This window comes from Cavia porcellus, unplaced genomic scaffold (genome assembly GCF_034190915.1).
Source record: "Cavia porcellus strain 051 isolate PalLab524CR breed Dunkin Hartley unplaced genomic scaffold, mCavPor4.1 scaffold_13, whole genome shotgun sequence".
Lineage (NCBI taxonomy): Eukaryota > Metazoa > Chordata > Mammalia > Rodentia > Caviidae > Cavia > Cavia porcellus.
In genome coordinates this window covers 54,500,344-54,526,836 of record NW_026947496.1, presented here as the reverse complement: position 1 = coordinate 54,526,836, position 26,493 = coordinate 54,500,344, and the positions used below count along the sequence as shown (strand labels likewise).

Below are 26,493 nucleotides of genomic sequence, written 5' to 3'. Positions count from 1 at the left end.
TGCTTCATGTATTCTATGTTTTCTCTATTTTCTCCATCAAATAATTCTCCCCTTTTTTTCTGTTCTTCCATCCCACCATCTGTTTTTTCTTGGGTGGTGCTTAGCATTTCTCTAACTATTCTACTTATATCTTGCTTTATTTCGTTAAATACTTCGCTTCTGAACTCATCTATGAGGCTCTGGAGATAGCACTTTATGTCTGTTGGTGCCGTGTCTGATATTGCATGTTTTCTTTCCTCATTCTCCTCTGCATTGACCTTTCCTGGATCAGTGTTCTCAGGATTGGGGACTGAGGACCCTTTCTTGTTGCTTCCTCTTCCCATACTTTTTGTTCCTTCCATACAAGCAAGTATAGGAGGCCCAGTTTTTTTTCTCTTTGTCTGTTATAGTTTGTTTGAATTAGGGAGACATAGACCTGGGCAGCCTCTACTGGGCCCGCCCCTCCAGGTCAACCTACCAAAGGCTTCACTGCTAGGGTGCACCTCCAGGCGCTGGGAGCTGGTTTGGGCTAGATTACTGGGTCTTAGTCAGTGGCGTCACCCAGGCCAGGCACTCCCCACCAATCCCGCTTGAGAGGGGAATATGCGACTAAAGTCACTGCAGTGGCCTGTTCCGGCAAGTCTGCCTGGTCCCAGTATGTCCTTTGCTGAAGCCTCCTACTGTATGGAAGGGTCCCCATTCCGCTCACTCACCACAGGTCAATGCAGGGCTCCCTGCCAGTCCCGCTCTCACCTCTGTTCGCGGGTTCCCACTCTCAGAGTTTTGGCATGTTTCTCTCCCTGCTGTGCTGATTCAGAAGCAGCAGCGGCAGCAGGAAATTCAAATCGAGGCTTCCAGCAGCGCAGGCTCCAGCTTTCGCGCTGAGACCTTCTCTGTTCCTGTTACAGCACCGGGATTGTGTTTCCAGTTGGTTTCTCTTAGCTTAGTTCATTCCTGAGTCGGCAGGGTACACCTCCCCCTGATTAGGACTCCTCGCACCGCACCATTCCTGGACTCTAAGCAGGGTATCTCAGAGAGCCTCCATAGCTGCTGCTCTCTATCCGCCATGTTCTCCCCTTTACACAAATTTTTAAAGGTCCTGTTGATGTAGCTCAGTGGTAGGGCACCCCATCTTAAGAAATTACTACTTTATAACAAGAGGTTGCTAATTATTAAAAAAAAAAAGACAAATAGTAACAAGTGTCATTAAAGATAATGGAGAAATTAAAGCCTTCAAGTAATGCTAACAGCACTGTAAAATGACACAGTGGCTTTGGTAAATAGTTGGCAGCTCCTCAAAAAGTTAAACATAACCCAGCATTTCCATTCCTAGGTATGTATGAAAGAGAACCAAAAATATTTCCACACAAAAATAAAAACACACGTGCTGATAGCAGCAAGATTCCTAAAACCAAAAAGAGGAAAGACTGTCTACCAAAGACCAAACGAGTAAACAAAACTCATATCTATATAATAATATTCATTCATAGAAAGGAATGAAATGCTGATGCCTAATGCTTGAAAATGAGTGCACTGTGGAAACATGCTAAGCGGGAAAAGCCAAATACAAGAGATCACTCACATATTGTACAAATCCATTTATTTGAAATACATAGAATAGGCAGCCACAGAGACAGGTGGCAGACTGAAATTTTTCAGTGGTTGGGGAGAAATTGGAGACTAATTATGGGTCTGATAATTTTTGGGGGGATGGCACGAATATCCTAAAATTTGGTAGTGGTGATAGTTGCACAATTCAGGGGCTATCCTAAGAAAATACAGAACCCTGAAACAAAAAACATTGACGTGTGGTCACTTGCATGGCCTTTGGGGCTGTCTTTATTAAAATGTGGATGGGTCTTGCAAGTGACATGGGCTCCTGATTATTGATTTCTGTAAATGGATTTCCTGTCCCTTCCCTGGGGCTGGCTACAGAAATAAGCCATGGCTTTACCGCGTGGTCAGATGACCTGGTTGCCCCTTGATGGGCATCAGCATTTAGTTGCTGCAGAGCTTTGAGCTTGGGAAGAGGGATTAATTCTTGGTAAACTACTAGCTTTATGTCCCAGTGTGTCCACTAGAAAAACTATCATCTTCCAAAATCTAGTTGCACACTTGAGGTGTGTTGCCTATGTGATCTAATTTACTCCTATGAGACGCTGTGCCCCACATACAGATGAAAAACTCCAGCCTTTGAATAGTGATACCATAGTCCAGGATCACACAATACACAGTGGCAGGGCAAGGTAAAAAACACCATCTGACTGGCCTGAAAGGCTAAGTTCTTAACAAAACATACAGTGCTATGTTAAGTAACACATAATTGAAGGGAAACGTATCATTAGTATGATATAAGTGCTAAACTCAGGGTTGCATCTCCTAGAACAAAAAGAGAAAAAGCACTGTGATGTTTGTTGGTTTTGGGTTGTGTGCACGTGTTGCTTTTTGTAATAATGTACTAAACCTCAGTTCTTTCAACTGAGCTGCATCTTCAGCCCTTTTAGAATTTTTTTTTTTAAATTTTCGACACAGTCTTACAAAGTCATTGTCTTGCCCAGTCACTGTGTTCCTCTTGACTCAGTCTTCCAGAGTGCTGGGATTACAGGTGTATGCTATCACACTTGTCTAAAAACACTATGCTATATAGGTAGGTTTTTGTTTTTGTTTGCTTGCTTGTTTTTGGTACAGGAATCGAACTCATGACCTTGAGTTTACCAGGCAGGCACTGTGTTAGGAAGTATTTTAATCACTTGAAAATGAACACTTGCAGTGTTGAAAAGAAACAGGGAATCCACACTAACCACACTAATACTGCAATAATTTTTTGAAATAACTTACAGCAGCCAATGTGGCCCCTTGCAGGGAGAAAAGCCTTGTAGTGGCTCCTGTTTTCCCTTACTCTAAGTAACCACTTAAACTCCCTCTAGTGGTGCAGTTACTAATGTGATTCTAAATTTTGCCTTGGAAAGGTTCAATGTAACCCCGAGACTCGTGTGACCTGCAGATTATAGAGTCAGTTCTGATCCTTAACTGTCTCTGTAGGATCATGGAACAAAGATATGGCTATCGTATTATCAAGGTTACTAGTGCCATATCTCTACTCATTCACTCAAAAATCAAATAGTAGGCATGCAAAGCCTATAAGATCAGTGCTCAGGGAGGCTGAGGCTAGAAGATGGCAAGTTCAAGTCCAGCATGGGCAACTTTGTGGCTTAGAGCAACCCTGTCTCAAAATTAAATTTTCTTTTAAAAAAAAAAGGCATCGAATGAAATTAAGTGTGAAAGCTTTGGGTTCAACCTCCAGGAGCACACTTCACATAGAAAAATAAATCAAATAGTACATTGAGTATTATTACTTTTGATTCTAGAGAGTTATGAAGAATACTTTCCAGGCTATAGGTTTTTGAGCTTTATCCTTTTGAAGTGTCTGAACTATGGTAGAGAGGCTCACAGGATATATTTTTAAGGATGCACCTACTGTGTCTTAAGTTTTCTAGTTAATTGGTATGGTTTGGATGCCCTTTGTGTCCCCCAGGCTTTCATATAGTGGAAAGTTGGTATTTAGCATGGTGGAATTGGGAAGTAATTTGGACTCTCTGAGACTTGGGGCCTGAACCTGTAAAGGATGGAATCCAATGAAAAGATTTAGGTCATCATGGACACTGCCCATGAAAGAAATGGATATAGTTCTCATGGCACCTTATGGTTAAGGGCAGGGAAGTGTCATAAAAGAGGAAGTGTCCAGGCATTGTAGGACATGCCTTTAATCCCAGCTACTCAAGAGGCTGAGGCAAGAGGATTTCAGGTTTGAAGCTTATCCTGTGCAACATAGTTGAGAGCATGTTTCAGAATTAAAAATAAAAAAGGACAACAAGTGTAGCATAGTGGTGCACCACTCCTGGGTCACTGATCCCACTAGTCCCTGGGCTCTTGTATCACTATGTAGTCTCTCCCTCGGCCTTGCCATCTACTAAGATATCCTGGGGCTCCTCTCCAAAGCTCAGGCCATGCCATTTGCACCTTGACCTCTAAAACTGTGAGCTGAATGGATATTTTCTTTAATAAGTCAACCAGACTCAGGTATTTTGTTAAAGTAAAGGAAAGTGAACTTACAACCTATTATGTAACAAGTTTTTTGACCAAAAAAAGAGAAAGTTTAGCCTATTAAATATTTACCCTCTATGTTGATGCCACTTTTACATACATACCAATTTTTGCTGCTCCCCCTACCACCATGAAGCTTTGCATTAAATTTTGATTTGGGTGAGACAGAGACTCTTTCCTTGACCAAAATTAATAAGATCTTTGGGGAGAACATCTGCAAAAATCAGGGGGGGAAATGCAGTCTTAGATTTTATGGTATAACACGTTACAGAAAGCTTATGTTGGTCTGTTGCTCCATAGACTTCCATGTAACCTTGTAGAGGTCTGATCTTGGGGTGAGAAGCATTTTGGTTAACCTACAGCATTTCTTGGAAAGCCCACTTTTTCCATTTCTTGACTTTACCCAATCTGCCTGCTGTCTACGCAGATGCTGCACCTCTGTCCAAAGCACATGTTTCTCCTCTCTTTCTCCATGAGAGCTCCCATCCCCTACAACCCGCACCCTTCTCTTTCTTGGTTCATTGTTTCATTTCATTTTCATGTGCTGTACATACATCAGTAGCTTCCTGAGAAAGGTCGCTCGGACGTAGATATGTTGAGGTTTAAGTATCTGAAAATGTCTTATTTTACTTCATACTTGATTAATGCATTACATAGGACTAGAAATCCTCTCCGTTGGAAATAAGGACATATGAGGTTGAGTGTTTCTTTCAGGTACCTATCTGCCATCCATCTATCTTCTTTGCTATAAACCTATTCAAATGTTTTGTCCTTACTTTTTCAGTGAGTCATTTATTTTCTGATTGACCTTTGAGAATACTATATATGTTATAAAAGCAAGAGGTTTTTTCAGATATATTATTAGCACATTCTTTTTTCCTGGTGTACAGCTTTTTTGTTTCTCTAATAGTGTCTTTTGAAGAGCAAAAGAGTTTGATTTTTATTAAAACCAGTTTATCCATTTGGATATGAATCATGCCTTTGGTGAATTTTTGTATAACCAAGAGTCACAAACATTTTCTCCTAACACTTTTATTATTTTAGATTTCATATATAGCTGTATGTGCCATAATTAGTTAATTTTTATAAATAGTGTGAGGTATAGTTGAAGTCTTGTGGGGCTTTTTTTTTAAACATGGATATCCAATTATTGCAACATCTTTTGCTTAAAAAACACCATTTGTTCAATTGCCTTTGTACCTTTATCAAATATAGTCAACTATATTTGATGTACATGGATGTACATCTGAACTTTCTGTTCTGCTAAATTTATTGTCTATCTTAATGCCACACTATATATTTATTAATTATTGCAGCTTTATATTGAACCTTAAAATTAGAAAATGTCATTTTCCATTTTTTCTTTTTCACTTGATTTTCTATTTTTGTCTTTAGCATTTAAGTATGTATTTTAGAATTGGGTTATCAAATTCTGCAGAAAAGCCTGCTAGGATTTGAGTTGGAATTATGTAAAGATTGTTTTGAGAAGAAGTGAGATCTTCACAATACTGTGTCATCTTACATAGAAACAATTCATATCTCTCCATTTATTTAGGTCCTTTTTAATTTCACTAAATAGGTTTGTACTTACCAGTATACAGTTCTACCACATCATTTGTCAGATTTACTTATAAGTATTTCATTTTTTTTTATCATTGTAAGTGATAGTTTAAGAAATACTGCTTTTCTAGCTGAGCGTGGTGTCACACAGCTGTAATCTCAGGACTCAGGGAGGCTGAGACAGGACAGTCCAAAATTTGAGCCCAGGCTGGATGCCTTAGCAACTGAGCACGAGCTCATCTCAAAATAAAAGTGTTAGAAAAAGAATCCAAACCAGCCCTCACATGCACGCAGGGCAAAGACTCTCCCTAAGGTAGGCAGCCCTGGCCAGGAAGACCAGCCAGTTGTGTCTTGGAAAAAAAGCAAGTTTCTGGAGCAGCCTGAGCCACACCCCACCACCTCTATACTGTGGAACAGCATGGGAAGCACCTGGGACCCCCAAAGTTACTTTATCAGAAGGAACCCAGGAAAATTTCAAGATGAAGCAGCAAAAGACAATCTCTGGCCTCCGGCCCAAACAGAACAAGTCCATGAGAAATGCAAATGGAGGAAAGTGGAAGTCCACACCTGAAATTTCTGATATGACGGCAACCGAGGTAAAGAAACTACTGCATGAGGCTGCAAACGAAAACATCAGAAATAATATCTCAGGTAAAAGAAGAAAAGAAAACATAATAAAAGGGTTGCTGATCACATCTAAAGAAAACACAGATTTAAAAAAGAGCATAAGAGAATAAGGAAAACCTTGAATGAACAATATAGAGAAGAATTGTAGTGCATGAAACAGACTCACAGAGAAATCCAGGAGATTAAAAACTCCATTGAAAGCTGGCAACATCATTTGACAGAAACTGAAGAGAGACTTTCGGGCCTTGAAGACAGGATAGCAGCTAGCAATTGTGAAAGGAAAGAGCTCTTAAAAATAACAAGGAACCAGGAAATCACAATTCAACAGCTACAAGATGACACAAAGAAAAATAATGTAAGGGTGATAGGTGTCAGTGAAGAAGCAGAAATCAACACAAATGCGATACAAAGACTATGTACAGAAGTCATAGCAGAAAACTTCCCAAGCCTGGGAAAAGGGCCTGACATGCAGATAAGTGAGGCATACAGGACTCCAATCAAGATCCTAGAAACTCAGCACAGGAACAGAATATTAAAGGCTGTTGGAGAAAAGAAACGGATCACCTATAAGGGAAAACCCATCAGAATCATATCTAAAGAAAACACAGACTTCTCAACATAGATCATATCAAAAGACAGCTTGCAGTGAAGTATTTCAAGTGCTGAAAGGAAACCACTTCCAATCCAGATTGAAGTACTCTGCAAAACTATCTTTCAAAATTAATGGAGACAGAAAATACTCCCAGGACAAAGAACAACTGAAGGAATTCATGACCACCAAACCAACTCCACAAAGAGCGCTAAAGGACATTCCAGAGAAAGATGAAAATGACCACAGTCCCAACAACAGCAGCAGAGGGGGATCACCGAGCAGGGCAGGTAACTGAATGGAAGGGGAAAGTAGGGAGCCAACAGCAGGGGAAAGAAGCATGGCAGAGACCAACCAGTGCCTGCTGGCTGTAACCATTCATGTGGGTGGCCTCAATTCACTGATAAAAAGAAACACAGGCAGAGTGGATCAAGGAATAAGATCCATCAATATGCTTTACAAGAAATGCGTTAACTCAAAAGGAAATTCATAGACTGAAAGTCAAAGGAGAGAAAACAAAGCTTCATGTGACAGGAAACCAGAAAAAAGCAGGGGTAACTTGCCCATTAACTGCAGAATAGATAAGAAACAGACGTTTTTATACAATGGAAAGCTCCTCAGCATTAAGGAAGGACAATCACAAGGCTCTTGTAGGTAAATGGTTGCAACTTGTGATCATGCTCTTGAGTGAAATGGTTGTGACCCACATAGGTGAACACCATGTTGTCTTACTGGTATAAAAAACTGAAGGAGTTAATATACAGTTGAGCTCAGCAGCCTACGTGCCTGCCTGGAGAGCACAGGGTTACAAGTTCGATCCCTGGTACTGAAAACAAAACAAAATAGAAAATGTATGATAGATATTGCGAAAGTGAAAGGGAAGGAAATGTCTAAAAAGGGAAAGTGGTAGCCATTGGAAATTCCCTATTACCTTGTTTTAAAGTCCTTGAAGCACTTGAAATTTTCATTGCTTTGTTTTGCTTGGTTCTATTCTGTTTGGTTTGGTTTTATTTTTTTATATCTGATGGCATGGGCAGCTATTTAGAATATAACATGATGTATTATGGTAGTCACTGTTGATTTCCTGTTTTCTTGTTTTGAAGTACTGTATTGGCTTTCACTGTTGTGGTTGGTTTTATTAAAAATAAAAAATTTTTAAAAATTAAAAATTGACAGAAAAGTGCTATACGTGTCAATTAGATCCTGTTGAGTGATTATGTTGTTTGTTTCTTCTATACCTTGACTGATTTTCTAGCAGTTTCTGGGAGTGGATTGTGGAAGATATAAGCTACATTGTAGATTGCTTATTTTCTTTCAGCTCTATTGTGTTTCATTTTATGTATTTCAAGGTTCTGTTGCTTGATACACAGATACTTAGGATCATGATGTCTTCTTGGGAAGTGAATCCTTTCACAAATATGCAGTGTCCCTCCTTGTCTCTAGTGAGCTTTGCTCTGAAGTCTATTTCATCTGTTGTTAGTGTAGACACTTGCACTTTTTTAACTCTTTTTTTCAGTTGTTTTCTTTTTAGCCTAGCCATGTTGTAATATTTAAGGTGAGCCCTTTTTAATAGCATTTTGCTGGATCATGATTTTTATTGTTTGCTTAAAGATAGATGTCTGAGTTTTCTTCTTGGCCTTGTTAGCTTGGGCAGGGGCAGGATCACAGTTGTTTTCTGCTGTGTTTAGTTGGTGTAGTTGTGTGTAAGTGTTTTTTCATCTTGTGAGGCTTCTTCTTTTTTGTTTCTTTAGCTAGAGAAAGCAGACTTTTCTTGTGCTTTTTCAGTGGAATTTATTTTGCAGTTGCGAGTATCAGATTGAAAGATGAGACAAAAAGAAAACCTGGGGAACTTACTCCTGTGTTATCCCTTGGTTCCTATCCCTAAGGTTCCTAGCAGTGTGTTCCTTTTTGTACATTTCACAGTCATCTTAAGTTTGCTTTATGTATAATGTTCATGATTTCTCAGTGTACTTAATGGGAAGAATCAGAAAAGCATGTTTATTCTATCTTTCTGGTAAAGTTCTCTATTGTTTTTGAGAAGTACACAAAAGTTATAGATTCTAGGTCTACAGTCTTTTCCCTTTTGAGCTTATATGTATTATTATCTATGAAAAATCTCCAATTCTCACTTTTAATTTTTTCTATATGCTGTGTTTTTCACAGTGATTTGGTTATGTTCTGCCTTGTTTTTTGTTTGTTTGTTCATGTTTTTGTTTTTTATGCTTCAGTTCACTGATATCCTTGTATCTTTGGGTTTATGGCACTTAAACAGTCCCCCTTAAAAACAGATATCTCAACCAAGTTTCTTGTAAATATTAGGCTGCTGTTAATTTGTATGTCCCTCACATTGCTGTTTTGAACATCTAGGGGCATAATTTGAATACATTCCTAAATAATGACCCATCTTACTTTTTAGATGATACAGAACGGACTTCAGGCAGGGCGGGAGGTAAAATGTGTCCTCCAGAGAGGTTAACAATTGCTAGGAGCAGGTTTGGAACCCGACTGATTTGTGTTTACAATCCATGCCTCTTGCTCTGTGTTGAGAACAGTATGTAACCATTTTGAACTTTCATTGTATAAAAGAGGTATGATAGTCATACCTGCCTCAAAACACTGACATATGGATTACATGACATCTATCTATCTATCTATCTATCTATCTATCTATCTATCTAATCTACCTATCTATCTATATATCTTTTCCAGATGTCATATAGTTGGTTGGACCCATCCAATATGTAGTCCTTTCAGATTGGTGTCTTTAACTTAGTAATATGCATTTAAGTTTCCTCCATATCTTGGTTTAATAGTTCATTACTTTTTAGCAATGAATAATATCCATTATTTGGATGTACCATAGTTTATTTACTTACTCACCTGGTAAAGCATACCTTGGTCTCTTCCAAATTAGAACAGTTATAAATTTAGTAACCATAAACATCTGCTTAGAGTTTTTGTGTGGCTAGCACGTTTTCAGCTCCTTTGAGTAAGTACTAAGGAATGCAGTTGCTGAATTGTGTGGTAAAAGTATAATATTTCACGGCTGGGGATTTAGCTCAGCGGCATAAGCACCTGCCTTGCAAGCAGGCAGTCGTGAGTTCGATCCCTGGTACCGATAAAAATGAAAAAGATAAAAAAAAAAGTATAATATTTCATTTGGTAGGAAACTGTCAAACTTTTCCCAAGTGTCTATCTCTTTGCACATTCCCAACAGCAGTTCATGAGAGTGGCTGTCTGTCCACATTCTCCTCAGCACTGAGTGGTGGGTTTTATCATCCCGAGAGGTATGGGCGATATCCCATCGTTGCTTTAATTTGCAGTTCCCCAATAACATCTGATGCTGAGCATCTTTTCATATGCTTTTTGCCATCTGTGTATCTTCAGTGAGAAGTCTGTTCTGGTGTTTGCCCCATTTTTAAATCAGATTGTTTATGTTCTTATTGTTTAATTTAAAGAATTCTTTATTTGTCTTGAAACTGTTTGTATTTTTGTTTGAATTATTATTATATTAAGTACCTGGACAAGGGCTTTATTGAGACCTCAACATTCTAGGTTATAAAACATTCTGTCTCTGTATCTCTGAGTCTCTATCTCTGTGTCTCTGTATCTCTGAGTCTGTGTGTGTGTGTGTGTGTGTGTGTGTCTGTCTGTCTGCTGTCTCTGTCTCTCATTTTTGGGAAGTAGAGAAATGATCTTCCCCTGGAAAGATAAGAAAAGTAAAGAAAAGATGTTCCCATAGGTTACTTTAACCTAAAATGAACTTCAGACCACCTCTTGTGTAGAGCTGTGACTTAAAATACTCCCTAGAAAATTAGCCTGTCCATGTGTCTCTCAGCAATGGCTGTAGTACAGATAGTAGGGGAATGCTTGCTTGTTGAGTTTGGCATTGCCTTTTTCTGCATTTCTATTAAGCATCTGTAGGCTAACAAGGGTCTGTGCTGTTATCCATGGTGGTGACATCACCCCTGTTAGCAAGTCACCTCAACTTCCAGGAAGCCATTCTGGCCTTGATCATTCCATCAAAAAGAGTTACTAATACTACTGAAGAAAAATATCTCCTGCTGTAGGTAAAGGAGATATTATATTATATGATTTCCACTCTCCCATCCTTTCACTGTATGCCAATAGATTTATATTATAGGATTCATTTTCATTTTATGCCTTTTTATTTATGCACCAGTTCTTTTACCGGTGATTTTTATTTTCTCTTTTGAGAGCCTCTGTGCCTGTATATTTCTGTATGAAATAAAGGGAATGATTGTTTCTAATGCAGATTTGAAAGAAATACAATGAATTTCAGCTACAACAATATCTCCCCGTTTAAAGGAGATAAACACCTAGTTAGATGAAGAACGTCATTCCTCCTATAAATTGATACATTCTGTTACCATGACAACTTGTATTTACCAGCTTGGCTGGTAAAAGAAAGGTTTGGATTCTTTTTTGATAAAAGATCTGACCGAACACCAGGGTTCCAGTGCCTTAATTCTAGGAATTTAATTGTATTTTGGAGCCTTTTGTTTTGTTTTTTGTTTTGCTGTTGCAAGCTACAAATCTAAAATCCATTGTGTGTGGGGGTGGATATTGGAAATAAGAACACCTCCTTGATTATCAGGAGGGGTTCCAATGGGGTAGCTGCATGGCCCCTCAGTTCAGAGCTACTTATAGATAAGCAAGGACAATAATTGCTCAATTGTTTAATGGCCACCTATCCCAGGTGGCTCTGTGAATTTAAACCACCAATGGGACTCAGGCTCTCTAACAGAATTCTTCAACAAGTAGAGTTTAAAGGAATTTGACATTTTTAGAGGAAAAAACCTGCTTATTTTGCATTTTAAGTTCCTCAGAACTCAAGGCTTAATAGGGAGTGGCATACCCCCCTTTTAGTAGGGAGTGGGCTACATTCCATGCTGCCTGAGGGAACTTCCTGCTTTTCCCAAAGTCCTACTTCACTGTCAATTCTAATTTAAATTTTTATCTATGTGAGTGGTCACCCAACTCTATCACAGATCTTCAGCTAGCTACCTGCCTTACTCAAAAACTACCTCAATAAACTGTTTCCTACATCTGCCACCCCCCTCTCAAATAAGTATCCCTAACTTGTTATGGAAACAAGGGTGAAGACAAAATCTAGCTGCTTCAAGATGAGACAGGTTGATATAGGTAAGACCACAGTCCATGATTTTCTCCAGAAAGCTAATCTAAGAGGCTGTGGATAGAAGTCATGTGGGAGTGTACCAGTTATGGACTCTTCAGAGAGTCAGTCTAGAGTACCCTGCTAAAAGGAGTCCAGCACATGCATCATTGGCTCTGTAGGCATGAACATTTGGAGTTTGACCAACTCTAGGTAGGAAGAAACAAATTTTAATGCATGACCCAAACATAAGAACCAGCATGAGAGACAGATTGAGGGAAGTAAGGGAAGGAGCCAAGTCCAGACATTGTCCTTAAGGGACTAGAGTAGAGATTGTAACCAGCTGAATCTTAGACCTGCCTACTCACAGGGGTTATCTAAAAGCCTAACTTTTCTTTTGATTGTTTTAAGGTCTTCATTTGCCTGAAGTTAATTATTTATACAAAGACAAAAAGGTTAATTTACTACTGTGTAAGTGCTTCTAGTTTTGGACATAAAATGATTAAGTTTCTGTTGTTCTGAAGGTTTATTTGAGCTAAAGAGAGTACTTTTCCTGAGCTGCTAGAGTGGCTTTTTAGACTCATTGAACCAGACAGTAAGAAGCTACAAGTGTAGCAAGAGACTGCTATCAGGTCAGTGCTATGATTGGAGCCCTCTTTTTATATCTAAACTATATTACTGTTACTCTTTTATAAATCATTTTGGTTATACTTTTCTGCTAGGTGTTTAAGACTAAGTTAAAGTGGGACTGTTAATCAAAATTAAGCTCTTGCCCTATATATGAGAGTCAGTTAAGGTCCTTCAGGGTTACTTTGGTACCATGTGTGAAGCCTCTTTGCTCCACTATCAGTGTCATCTGCTAGGATGAGTCACAGTCTTGCTTGACCATATGGCTTCCTGTAGAAGCATGGGAGATGTTTTCACTTCTGGTGAACCTCCTTTTTTGCATAATTGGTTGACTCCATCCTCTAGGGCCCAACCATCTTCTTCTTGGTCAGGATGTTGGGTGACTCAACAGAGTTGTAGGATCTTTTTAGAGCTGTCCCCTTATGCCCTGGGTCCTTGTTGACCTTGGAGGTCAACATATTGACTGTTCTTTTAGTCCAGATATCTTTTTAACATTAGTCTGTAAGCCTCAGTTGTTGAACACCCAGGAGATCAGTAATACCAGCATTGCCATGAGAGCAGTACGTTTAACTATCCCAATCTTACCTGAATATCAAACACTTTGAAATATAAAGTAAGACCATGGAACCTTTATTTTTTTATCTATTATGGTGGTTTTAGAAGTTGAATACTTGTATAGTGTTAACAGATGATAATTATAAAGATTTACAGGGAAAATTTGAGACCAAGGAATAGCATTTAGCATAAGAATCATGAAGATAGTCTAATATTACAACATTATTATTTTATTATAACATTATTATATTGTGTTTATCTCTAAAAATACATTTAAATTCTTATTTTAGTATAAAATAACTTTTTAATCAGTTCCTTTTACTCATTACAAAATATTAAATGTTATAAATAAACCCTTATTTAAATGTATCTTTTAATAAAGTGCCATTTAAGTAGAATGTATTCATTTATAGACATCTATAAATGATTTTACAGATTATTGATGCCTAGTCTCTAATCATTAGAGTGACATTGTCTGAACTGCACAGTGTTTAGGTTCCTCTGATATAACACAATTATAAACAGTCACACAAGCATAAGCCTGAAACCTTATCTATTTGATCTGACTGGTTTTATATTAGATTGGCACGCACATTTCAGCACAAGTAGCTGGAACACAAGTAAGGGAAAGTCAGGAGCTTGAGCCTGAAAGAAAGATTACCACAATAATATACTGTAGCTGGAGAGTCACAAGTATAAAGTGGAGGTTTTTTTGTTCGTTTGGTTTGTTTTTTTTCGCATCTTGGAAGACCTGCACACTTGGGAAACATAAATACATTTAATATATCATAAGGTTACTAATAATTAGCATCACAGCTATATAAAAATTTTTGTATACATTTACATAACTTTTAAGGCAAAATTTTGGATCCTTTATCAAGTTTTACAGGTTGTAGCTATGTTGCCAAAAATTAACATCTTTAGAGCTCTTATAAATTTAGGAAGCAGTGTTGATGACCACAAATAGACTTATTACTCAATACAGTGGTACCTCTGTTCACAAATGCCTTTGTGAACAGTTTGGTTCACAAACAGAAGCATTTGATTTTGTTTGGGAACTGTGCATTGTGTGATGAACATGATCACAACCATCTTCCCCTTTCCCACTCGAACGTGAATGTGGCCATCATTTCCAGAATCATGGGATGAATTAAGTTTGTGAGCCAAGATACCACTGTATATAACTATATCTCATTTATATAATAACAAGATATTTGTTTAATCAATGCCAGTAGGTATAGATCAAGTTTTATAACTTTTTTTTTAATATGGGAATCAAACTCGGGACCTTCCACTTGCCAGGCAGGTACTGTGTGCCTCTGAGCTATAACCTTTGCCCAGATCAAGTTTTAAATGGCAGGACCAAATTTAAAGAGAAGCCAGATTTTGATCATTTTAAATTTCTTAAAGTTTAGGTATATATCGTATTAAAAAAAAGAGCACCTATTAGTTACTTTGCATGTTTTAAATTGATGTAACCATAATTCTATAAAGTTTAATGCTTAGATTCAGCAAATTTTGGTTTTAGATGTATCTTTAGGCCTAGATATATAGGTTGTATCATCAACTAAGATGATAGTTGTTAATTTAAGGAACTGTAAACTGATTATTTAAAACATTTTACAAGCCAACACTTAAATAATCTTTAACTCTTGAAGTTCAATTTTTAGTAATCAAAAGCCTAACAATGCAAAACAGAACAAACTATCTTAGTAAAATATAGAACTTTTGCTTTTTAAGCTAGATTTGTAAGTTTAACCAAGAATATCTTAAGAAAACCTTATTGTTTTAAATATAATAAGCTTAACCTTTTAATTATACCCAATTTAAGTATATTATAATAATTTATCTAATAATATTTTTGGGGTCATGCTACCATAATACTGGGTGGGAGAGGGAACAGAGATAATTCATCCCTCAATAAAGAAAAACCAATTAATTTAGGCAGCTGCTTTTTCAGCCAGAGGGGGGTTTTGTCCAGTAGCTCCCCAAGCCTAAGAGTGCCCATTTACTTATCTTAAGAATTACCATTGATGACTCATGAGAGCAAAACCATAGCAGGTAACACTTTTTTCAAATTATATATATTATCTTCAACCAAAAACACCCCTTCTGTTATTGTACATAGACAATAGGCATTGCGTTTATAAAAGCAAGTTTTTTATATTATCTTGAGTAATAATCTAGAGGGAAATATGTCACCAACTTTAAAAATATCTTTTACCAATTGATTTAAACTAGCCTAGTGTTAAGCTATGCGAATCACACACATTTGAGCTAATCTTAGTGTTTATTTATCTATAAACCCACTTAAGTAGAACTTTTGAAGGCTTGTACCTGACAGTTAACACACAGAAACATACATCTTAATCTAGATCATATATAACCTTTATATTATCAAACTTCAAGGCTCTTATTCACAAGTCTTACATAAGCCTTGAGCCTGTCAGCCCTCATCCAGTAATAGTTTAGGTGAGTTTTATTATTCACGTTAGACCGTCGCCATAACTACTGTACAGTAATTTATTCTACTCTTTCAATTAATACAGATTAAACAGACAAACAAAAGACACATACATAGAGAACACATAAAGCAATTGGTTTTTTAAATCAGAGTGTACTCTTAGATGTATTGGCAAAGCTGAACTACAACAACCCTTTTATAGTTTTAGGTTTGTAATTGTAAATAGTCTAGCTAGTTAGAACTTTCCCTGTGGGTCATCAATTAGCACTTTTTTAGATAAATAATAACAGATTTCTTGTAGCAAGTTAATATTAGTAAGAGTAAGAAGGACAAAGAGAGGAAAACTCTTTATGCCGGGAAAAGCAAGGACTGTTTTTAAGCGGCCTAGGCTATGGTTTACCTTACTCTTGTAGATTAGTTGCTACCACAGTACAGACCGTTTGGGGTTGTTAGTTACAGTACTGTGCCAGACCTCCTTTGATAGCCACAGCCATTTATTGTTGTTATTTTCTTTTCATGTAAATGTCCTCTTTGTTGTAATGCATACATGTTTCTTTGGCAACCATTTTATTTCTTGTGGGTGCTCAGGCCAAGGAGCCTCCTAAGTATGTATTCCAAAAGGTGGGAAAGAAGGTCTACCAAGGCCCCAATCTGCTCCACTGCAATGTCTATCGACCAGTTCCTTCCTTGTTTTGAAAAGAAATAAGTGGAGAGAAGGCATCCCCATCTATCCCTGCTTGTTCTGTATCCCTAAAGTGTCCTTTAAGTTTGGCCTCGCCCAGTGTCAGCAGCAGTAAGCTGGAGGTGATTGAGGAAGTGACCAGAAGGAGATTATCTGCTGTTAAAGGCACCTGGGCCCCCTTCCTCGTGATCCTGTGACCCTTTGGCTCCTATTAACTATGGACTTTTCCTTATGCAGCCATATAGAATAGAGTATCGAATTTGGCTTCCATCTTGGTATGTGTTCTAAAGAGATCATGGCAAGAAATAAGCAGTTCTCTAGAGACTAGGGGCTTTGGCTGTCAGCTCCCTTAATACCTCTTTTGTTTAGAGCTGTTATCAAACTCATAGAGTCCCTGTTCTATCAGTGAAATTATCTGTGCTGTGATGACCTCACCTGAAAAGACCAATTAGTCTGCTGCTATCTAGGCCACCTTCCTGAGGGACAGGAGAAAGGAGAGAGGGAAGTAGAGATGTTCCCTAGTTTCCAGCCCTATCCTGAGCGCACAAAGAGAGACAGATTGGGACTAAAACTTTTTCATTCATTCTTTGAAATTTTAAGAATTAAATCTAGTTTTTAAGACTATAGCCCAGGGATAAGTCAGAGGGTATGGGAAACACTAGGTGAATCCTATGGAAATGTTTCATCCACCCACAAGAATCCTTTAGGGTGGCGAGATGTGTGCCTTCTTTAGAGTATCCTCCAAATAGAGGATTTCTGACCCATGAATGTGAAGGCCAACTTCATTCTGGGTTCGCGTAACAAGGGACTAAGGGACAGACACCTGCTAGGTAGTGAATGGATGTAGGGAGGGGCAACTTACCACTTTCCAAACCCTTGCTACCCTACAGGCAGAGAGAGAACTGGGATGAAAAACTTTCCTAGGGTGGGTTTATGCTTTTTAGTAAAACATGCCTTCAGGAATTGGGGGGAAGGGGCTGGGGATTTAGCTCAGCGGCATAAGCGCCTGCCTTGCAAGCAGGCAGTCGTGAGTTCGATCCCCGGTACCGATAAAAATGAAAAAGACGAAAAAAAAAAAAAAAAAAAGAATTGGGGGGAAAAGCAAAAGCTATAAGAGAAAGTTGGAGCTAAGAGGCCTTAGCAGTGAAAGAGACTTGTCCTTACAATGCTTATGCAAGTTAATGGAACTATTTGACCAAGAGCTCTCAGTCTCAGGTGACTTAGTGGAAAGGAACAAGAGCTAAAATTGCTTCCTCACCAGTGGGGGACCAAATGGGAAAGGAAACTGACGAAGGGCATGCTCACCTGTGCAGGTGCGGGATCAGACCAGTAAAACCTTGAGATTTAAGAGTAGCAGCCCCTGCTCTTTTAAATTGGCTGGTAAGACTCACATTCTTTATTTTTTATTTTTAAAAGAATAAAGCCAGATAAAACAATAAAGCCATTTGAAACAAAACAGTAAAAGTGATACAAGACTTCAAAATAAGATAATAGGAAATCAACAATGGCTGCCATAATGCCTCTTGTTATTTTTGAAATACCTGCCCACATCATCAGACCTAATAAAGTCAAAAGAAACAGAAAAAAATAAAACCAATCAAAATAAAACAGAGAAAGTGATACAGGAATTCAAAACAAGGTAACAGGAAATCAACAATGACTACCAAAGTACATCTTGTTATCTTCTAAATAGCTGCCCATGCCATAAGATATGATAAAATCAAACCAAATGAACAGAATAGAACCAAACAAACAAAGCAATAAAAATGACACAGGACCTTAAAACAAGATTATAGGGAATTTCCAATGGTACCACTTTCTCTTTTTAGATGTTTCCTTCCCTTTCATTTTCACAGTATCTATTGTACATGTTTTGTTTTTTGGTATCAGGGATTGGACCTTGTGCTCGCCAGGCAGGCACTTATGCTGCTGAGCTAAATACCCTAGCCCCTACTGTACATTTTAGATCTCACTAACTCCTTCAGTTTTTTTATACCAGTAAGACAACATGGTGTTCACCTAGGTGGGTCACAACCATTTCACTCAAGAAAGAGCATGATCACAAGTTGCAACCATTTACCTACAAGAGCCTTGTGATTGTCCTTCCTTAATGCTGAGGAGCTTTCCATTATATAAAAACGTCTGTTTCTTATCTATTCTGCAGTTAATGGGCAAGTTACCCCTGCTTTTTTCTGGTTTCCTGTCACATGAAGCTTTGTTTTCTCTCCTTTGACTTTCAGTCTATGAATTTCCTTTTGAGTTAACGCATTTCTTGTAAAGCATATTGATGGATCTTATTCCTTGATCCACTCTGCCTGTGTTTCTTTTTATCAGTGAATTGAGGCCACCCACATGAATGGTTACAGCCAGCAGGCACTGGTTGGTCTCTGCCATGCTTCTTTCCCCTGCTGTTGGCTCCCTACTTTCCCCTTCCATTCAGTTACCTGCCCTGCTCGGTGATCCCCCTCTGCTGCTGTTGTTGGGACTGTGGTCATTTTCATCTTTCCCTGGAATGTCCTTTAGCGCTCTTTGTGGAGTTGGTTTGGTGGTCATGAATTCCTTCAGTTGTTCTTTGTCCTGGGAGTATTTTCTGTCTCCATTAATTTTGAAAGATAGTTTTGCAGAGTACTTCAATCTGGATTGGAAGTGGTTTCCTTTCAGCACTTGAAATACTTCACTACAAGCTGTCTTTTGATGTGATCTATGTTGAGAAGTCTGTGTTTTCTTTAGGTATGATTCTGATGGGTTTTCCTTTATAGGTGATCCGTTTCTTTTCTCCAACAGCCTTTAATATTCTGTTCCTGTGCTGAGTTTCTAGGATCTTGATTGGAGTCCTGTATGCCTCACTTATCTGCATGTCAGGTCCTTTTCCCAGGCTTGGGATGTTTTCTGCTATGACTTCTGTACATAGTCTTTGTATCGCATTTGTGTTGATTTCTGCTTCTTCACTGACACCTATCACCCTTACATTATTTTTCTTTGTGTCATCTTGTAGCTGTTGAATTGTGATTTCCTGGTTCCTTGTTATTTTTAAGAGCTCTTTCCTTTCACAATCGCTAGCTTCCATCTTGTCTTCAAGGCCTGAAAGTCTCTCTTCAGTTTCTGTCAAGTGATGTTGCCAGCTTTCAATGGAGTTTTTAATTTCCTGGATTTCTCTGTGAGTCTGTTTCATGCACTACAATTCTTCTCTATATTGTTCATTCAAGGTTTTCCTTATTCTCTTATGCTCTTTTTTAAATCTGTGTTTTCTTTAGATATAATCAGCAAGCCTTTTATTATGTTTTCTTTTCTTCTTTTACCTCAGATATTATTTCTGACCTGTTTTCATTTGCAGCCTCATGCAGTAGTTTCTTTACCTCAGTTGCCGTCATATCAGAAATTTCAGGTGTGGACTTCCACTTTCCTCCATTTGCATTTCTCGTGGACTTGTTCTGTTTGGGCTGGAGGCCAGAGATTGTCTTTTGCTGCTTCATCTTGAAATTTTCCTGGGTTCCTTCTGATAAAGTCACTTTTGGGGTCCCAGGTGCTTCCCATGTTGTTCCACAGTGTAGGGGGATGTGTCAGGCATCTGGGCTCTCCAGGTTCCTCAAGAAGTGGTGGGTCGCAGGGAGGGCTTTTTCAAGGCATAACTTACTAGTTCTTCTGGTCGCACACTCGGTACAGTTAGTTCTCTGTTATGGCTTGTTGCGGCGAGATTGGCTGCTGTTTCTCTTGGCCCACAGGACAGTTCTGATGGTAGCTAGCATGCATGTGGCAGAAGCTCCCATTTTTATATAAGGCATATTATTCTCCAATTCTACCATCAGAGAAATGGCAGAAGAGACACAAAGCTATAAAGTCATCCAGTGAAAAAGAGAGAGCACAAATATAATCTCCTAAATGGAATTGCAATTTAGCAAGAACATATTTCAAGAGGAAAAAAAAAAACCTCCCCATTGGGACTTACACCCCATTAATCTTCTATCTCAGGGGATCCTACAGATGATATCATATGTACAGAGCTTCTGTTTCGTTAAAGAATGAAGTCGTGAACCAAAGGAAGAGGTTAGCAAAATTTTTATTGGAAATAGTAAGAGAAGCTCCTGGGTTTCCAAGAGTGGTAGTGTGTAGTCTAAAGCCCATTTTAGAGGTAAATTCACCTACAGAATAAAAAGAAGATTCACAGCCCAAATACTAATCAGATTAGGAAATGATACTTTTTCAGGTCATAATCATTTTCTGATATCTTCCAGCTAAATTAAATCAATAGAGATGATGCAACAATTTATTAAGATGCTGTTTGCTTTGATGAAGGATGATTCAGTTATTCATTCCCATCTGGACATTGTAACTAGTAGACTTGTTTCTTCACTACTAATTTATACCTTGCATGTCTGAGTCATTTGTACTCTCTTACAGCTAAACTTTTATTCTTGTATGCAGTGTGGTTTTATTAATGATTTTCTCATGGAATGAGAAATAGGATATTATGTATATCATGAACTATGCCTTTCCAAAATATGGTACTGCATTTTATTGACAGATAATATTTAACATAACATATTTTAGCCCATTAAAGTAAGAAAACATGACCCTTAGGCATTTGAGGAATGATAAGAAATCAAGCTACATAGGGTAATTTACAATTTTAAGGGCTCTAAAAGGCTTTGAAAGGACAAAAGTGATTGCTTGCTATCACCAAAAATCATTATCCTTGACAGTAAGTATTTACAGCATAAAACAGTATGGTCACCAACTTGGCATGACTCCAGTGGAGCTCACATTTTGTTACAGATCTGTATCTCAATAAGTGCATACTTTTGGTCTCTGGAAGTAAGATTTTATCTTATCACAAACACTAAGAAACTTTCAATGAAATATCATAAACTGCAACTTAATATTATGTGCATGATGTGCAACAAATGGAAATGAACAAGAAAGGAGAAGCTGACATTGCTTCTGTAGATTAGGAGTAGGTGATTCCTGCTGATGGGACTTCATTAGCCCAAACACTGAACACATCTTTATGATTCCTAGTGTGGCCCCCTGCACAGTTATTGTAATTCTGAAAATTTTATGTAATTACAGTTTTTTTTGTAAAGCATATAATGTGGCTTTGTTTCAAAATATGTTTTATTTTCCTTTACTAATTGCCCATCACATTATTAATGGCATCTCAAATTTTAGTGTATTCATCTCTCAAGAAGTAAATGACATATAAAAAATTTCAATCTGTGTTTTAACCAAGGTGTGTTAGGTATATTCCTGGAAGCATTCATTACTCAGATATTTATTGAGTATGCACTGCATGAACATTACTTCTATTTTTTGCAGCCTACAAAGATCTTCTCCTACCTCCAAGGAGGTGAGGATAACTGTGGTCTAGGGAATCTAGTCTAGGTGGTCATTTTATAACATGATTTATCACCTCCTAGTATTTTCCTAGTAAGCTTATATTTCCCATATCAGGATATTTCTTGTCATAATATGCCACTGGGTAAAACAGGTGGTGCTCTGCATACTTGCTCCTGGTTGACTCACCTTTCCAGTTGTCCAGGCACTAGGGCTCTCCAAGACATTGTGATGGAACATGGATCTTTTTGAGATCAAATCAGGATAGTCCTAGTCAAACTAGGATGGTTGTCCATGCTGTTCACACTTCTCTAACTCTCTAAGCAGTACAGAGGGGAACATCCATGTCCAAACAGCAGAGAAGAGGTAGTTATACCTTCTGGGAATTAAGAAAGCCACAATCAACACTTACAGGTCATTTTATGATTTACATAGGGTCCTGCCCAATGTTCCTGATTCATCCTCCAGCTACCACCACAAAGGAGATGTTCTTAGCATAATTATTTTTCAATTTAAATTAAAAGAGACTGAAATAGGTTGATTCATCTTAAATTCTATTGCTGTCAAAACATAGGCTTCAATAGTCTAGCTTCAGAATGCCCTTTTAAATATGAACTCAATCATACAATTTTGGACTTTCCTCTGGTCACATTGCCCCCTGCTGCCTACTTTTCATTTTTCCTCCACTTTTTCTTTTAAAACTTATTGAACACCAAGTTGAGGCTGCCATCCTTCCTCAGCAGCTCTGGTCCTTGCACCTCTTACTGATGAGCTGGCCCTAAGGTGTTAGTAACTATTCTTGGGCAGGAATCCAGTTTCTTCCTATGCATGTTGAGTGCAGAGCTGCACCTGACAAATGCAAACACTGGAACAAGCTCCCAGCCCCTCAGTGGCAGCTGATCCCAGGAGTATTGCTGGTGCAATCAGTGGAATACCATGCAGAACCCCATCACTCACTCAGAGTTCTTAGACTGGCCACAAAACCAGTATTTCCATATTGATTGAGACATTTTTTAAGCAAGGAAAAGAATGATTACTTTTCAGAACAGTGTTCCCTTTGCCAGGTAGAGGACTTCCAGAGAAAATACTTTGGGGCTCTTTTCAGCCATATGTCTGGGTCTCTTTGTGTCTCCTGCCTCCTTCAGGATGCACTGATCTTGCAATAGCCCTTTCCTTAGCATTCAAAGGATAAGATGTAGATGAGAAAGAAAAATGTCTTAGGGGAGAAGAAAGCTCATCAGATTCAGTAAAGTTGGTTCCTCTATGAGCCAGACACTGTACTCAGAACCGGGGATGTTGGGGGAAAGAGGGTATCCCAGTCCTGTCCTTGGGAGCTCACATTGTGGAAAGCCTCAAGTTCCAGGGAATAGGAGTAAATTATATAAATATACAGGTAATTTTTCCAAAGATATGTTTATTATGTGTTTCCAAGTATATGTAACTAGACATAAACATATTTATGTCAGATATATTTCAAAATATAGTTGTAACTGCAATTAGGATGGTGGGTTGAGGTATGGAGAATTTCAAACCTCACTCTTTGTGAGACAAGCATCTATTTGGAGCTTTTAAGCAAAGAAGTAATAGATGAAAAGAAAAAAAAACTTGCAAGATCAGTATGCTGTTTGTGGAAAGGACAGTGACAGAGAAGAAAGAAGAAATCGGGAGAGAAAATCATGGACTTGTCCTTCACTGTCTCTTATCTACTCAGTGGACTTCCTTAAGAAATCTCAGTGGTGTACTAGCCTTGTAACTACAGGTTGCAAGTAGGCCCAAAGGGGCCCCTTGGGATCATAAATGACTGATGCCTCAGTTCATGAACTTAATTGTTTCCACAATTTCTGTCACAAACCAAACTGAATGAAAACGGAATCAAATTCAGTGATTAGATTTAATGTTAAAATTTGCTTCATTGCTTGTCCAGTTTGATTTGTGACCAAAATCATGGAGAGAATTAAGTTTGTGAACCGGGGTACCACTGTATTCTAGCACGGGGATTGGCAGTAGGTCCAAGCAGCTTGGGATGAATGCCCTGAAGCAAATAATCAAGGAAGGGCATCAGCCCACATTAGAGTGGAGGTTTGGGAGCACAAAGAGGTCAACCATGCAGAGCAGGAGCACAGAATGTGCACAACCCCAGAGAAGTTGGGGGAGAGCTCAGCCATGTGGTAAAAAGTCAGGAAGGATCCAGAAGATGCCAAGTCTCATTGGCACAGAAAAGAATTTGGGCCTTTTCTCGAAAGGCAGTAGAAGCTATGGGAGCACTTACGGTGTGATGGATGTTGTGCCTGAGGGCTGGTAGCCAGGCTGATGTTGGCCAAAGATCAGAGAGTTGGGTTTGGAAGTGGGGAGACTAATTAAGAGGGTGTTGTGACCATCCATGCCATGCTTGGCTGGAGCTCAGAAGGTGAGAAACCAGGAGTGGGTGGCACCAGTGGGAACAAGGAAGACCAACCCAGCGCATGTGGGCAGAATAGGAAGAGGACTCTGCTGAGAGGTGGGCGTATGTGAAGGTGGAACAGCCGATCCTTCTTGCCACATTTTCTAGGCTTAGTGACCTTGGCCACGTCAGCCTTCTCATTGCAAGTGCATAATGGTGATTTCCTTCACTCCATCCCTTCATTCACTTCTTGTAATCTTCTGCACTCCCCAGGTAAAGAATCTCAAGTTCACCATATTAATAGCTTCCCCAGATTGCACAATATACTCATGGCACAATCTTAGTCAAAGCATGGATCAGTGTCTTTCAAAGTGGTCACTCTTAAGCTGTGCTAAAACCTCTTTCCACTCCTTCTCTGTCCAGGGTTCTGGAACAGTCTCAACACCCTTCCAAGCCATTGCCTGAGACTGGGCAGCCGGTAACACTTGGCTTTGCTGGAAGCTTCAGTCAGAGCCTGTGTCCCATCCTGTTTCTTCCCCTGCATTGTGTCTAAGGGGCTTGCAGTCTGCCCTCTAGTGGCCACTGTCTTCCTTGTTCTGAGCTTTTAAGAGAAAGGAAATCGGAGTTCCCACATAAAAGACAGGCCTGCATATTTATAGCATCACACCCTGTAAACAGGAAACATCTCAGTCTTAGAGAAGGAGCCCAGTAACATAAACAGCATATTGCCACCAAGTTCCTGCATCCATTCAACAAACATTTAATTTTAAAATATATATACATATACACCGGCACACACATTGGAATGTCAGTTCCCTGAGACAGGGATTTCTTTTGTCTGAATTCTCTGTCTCGAGAGCCTATACTTGTGGCATTTGCATAACAGACATACAAGTGTCTACTGAATATGCAGTAAGTGAACACCTATTTCCGCATGTGTATCATATGTGCCTTGATGGGCACATTTTCTCTTTTAACTTAGTTTCCACCCATTCCTAAATTGTGGAAACTGAGGCACAGGAAGGGTAAAAAGCTTGCCAGATACAGGGGGGAATTTATAGACCCCCTCTTTACTTACTAGCCATAGTAGTACCTCCTGTGTGCATCTGCTGTGTACCAAATTTTGTGTGTAGCATCACCAATATTTAGACAAAAGGTAGAAGTATTTTCTCTTGAGGGAACCATTAGGCATTTTTTCACCCATGTTCTGACTTTATAGAGTGGAAGGTTCCCTTTTCACAGTGCTGCGATAGGGACCATTGGTGGAAGGAATGTCACCAGGTGATATGCCGGGAATCTGATCATCAGTTTCATCACTGTTTAAAGAAAGAAATGAGTTAGGATCCCTGCCTTTCCTTCCAACTTCAACATCCCTCTGTTCCTGTGACTCCCAAGGAGCTGGATGTGAGTGGAAGAAAGGACCACTTGTTACTAGGCAACCAGCACCCACCTCACCCACGTTGCCATGGTGATGATGAAAGTTGGGCTGATGGGATTACCAGCTCCTGCTAATTGCATATGAGTGCTCAAGGTCTGTCTCTTGCTTGCTTGCTCACTGGCTCTGACTTCCTCATTCTTCTAGGAAATGTGGAGAGTTATCCTCCTCTTCTCCATCTGTAGACTGCCCTAGGCAGCCCTGCTGTAATGGAAAGCAACTGGAAATGGAGCCTGACCATGCTTCTTAGTAGCTGTGTGACCTTGGACAGGTTACCCAGCTTCTCTGGGCCTCCATTTCCTTATTTGCAAAATAAAGGTGTTGGAATAGTGATGCCTAAGGTTCTTCCTGGCTCTCAAATCCTTTGATGCCTAGGGAGCATGTCAGGGGAAACAGACCACACTGTTACTAGGCAACCAGCAGGCACCCTGCCCAAGTTGCCTTGGTGACTGGATGCTGGAGGGGAGGGGAATAGCTGGTACAGCTAATTGCTTAATTATTTATGAGTGCCTCAAGTCCTTTTTGTTGTTTTCATTGCTAGGGGCTGTGGGGTCACCTTCTCTTCCTCTTTCCTGCCACCCCAAGTCGTCTGCCTTGTGTGTCATGCTGTGGGAGAGCACCTTGGCCTGGACCTCAAGCTACCCACATCCTAATCTGCGTTTGTCATTTCCTAGAGCTGTGGCCTCAGGTAAGTCACCTTACCTCTCTGGGCCTCAGTTTCCTTATTTTTAGTCTTAACTTTGCTTAGATGTTCTCCAAGTTTTCTTTCTACCTGAAAATTTTAATTTCTACCATCCAGTTGTTGAATGGGGAACATGAAAGAAATTTCCTAATTTGTTTTCATTTAAGAATGATTCTGAGGAGCAATAAGAATAATCAAAGTCTTTTACACATGTTAACAGGAAGGCAGTGAAAGTTGTTGCCTATTCCCTACTTATCTCCTGTCTTAACCATATTGCCTGATCTCTTTTATTAACCTTAAAGTCATTTAAATTTTATTTATATAACACCAACTTGCCACAT

The 26,493-nt window shown here is 39.0% G+C and overlaps 1 long non-coding RNA gene across 1 annotated transcript in view; it reads right to left on the bottom strand.

The window, feature by feature from the left end:
- LOC134478577 (uncharacterized) overlaps window positions 1-26,493 on the bottom strand; it is a 47,253-nt gene that overhangs the window by 17,029 nt on the left and 3,731 nt on the right. Inside the window, exon 2 of the long non-coding RNA XR_010051332.1 lies at window positions 21,845-22,034. This is a non-coding gene — a long non-coding RNA (uncharacterized LOC134478577). The remainder of the gene's footprint in view (window positions 1-21,844; window positions 22,035-26,493) is intronic.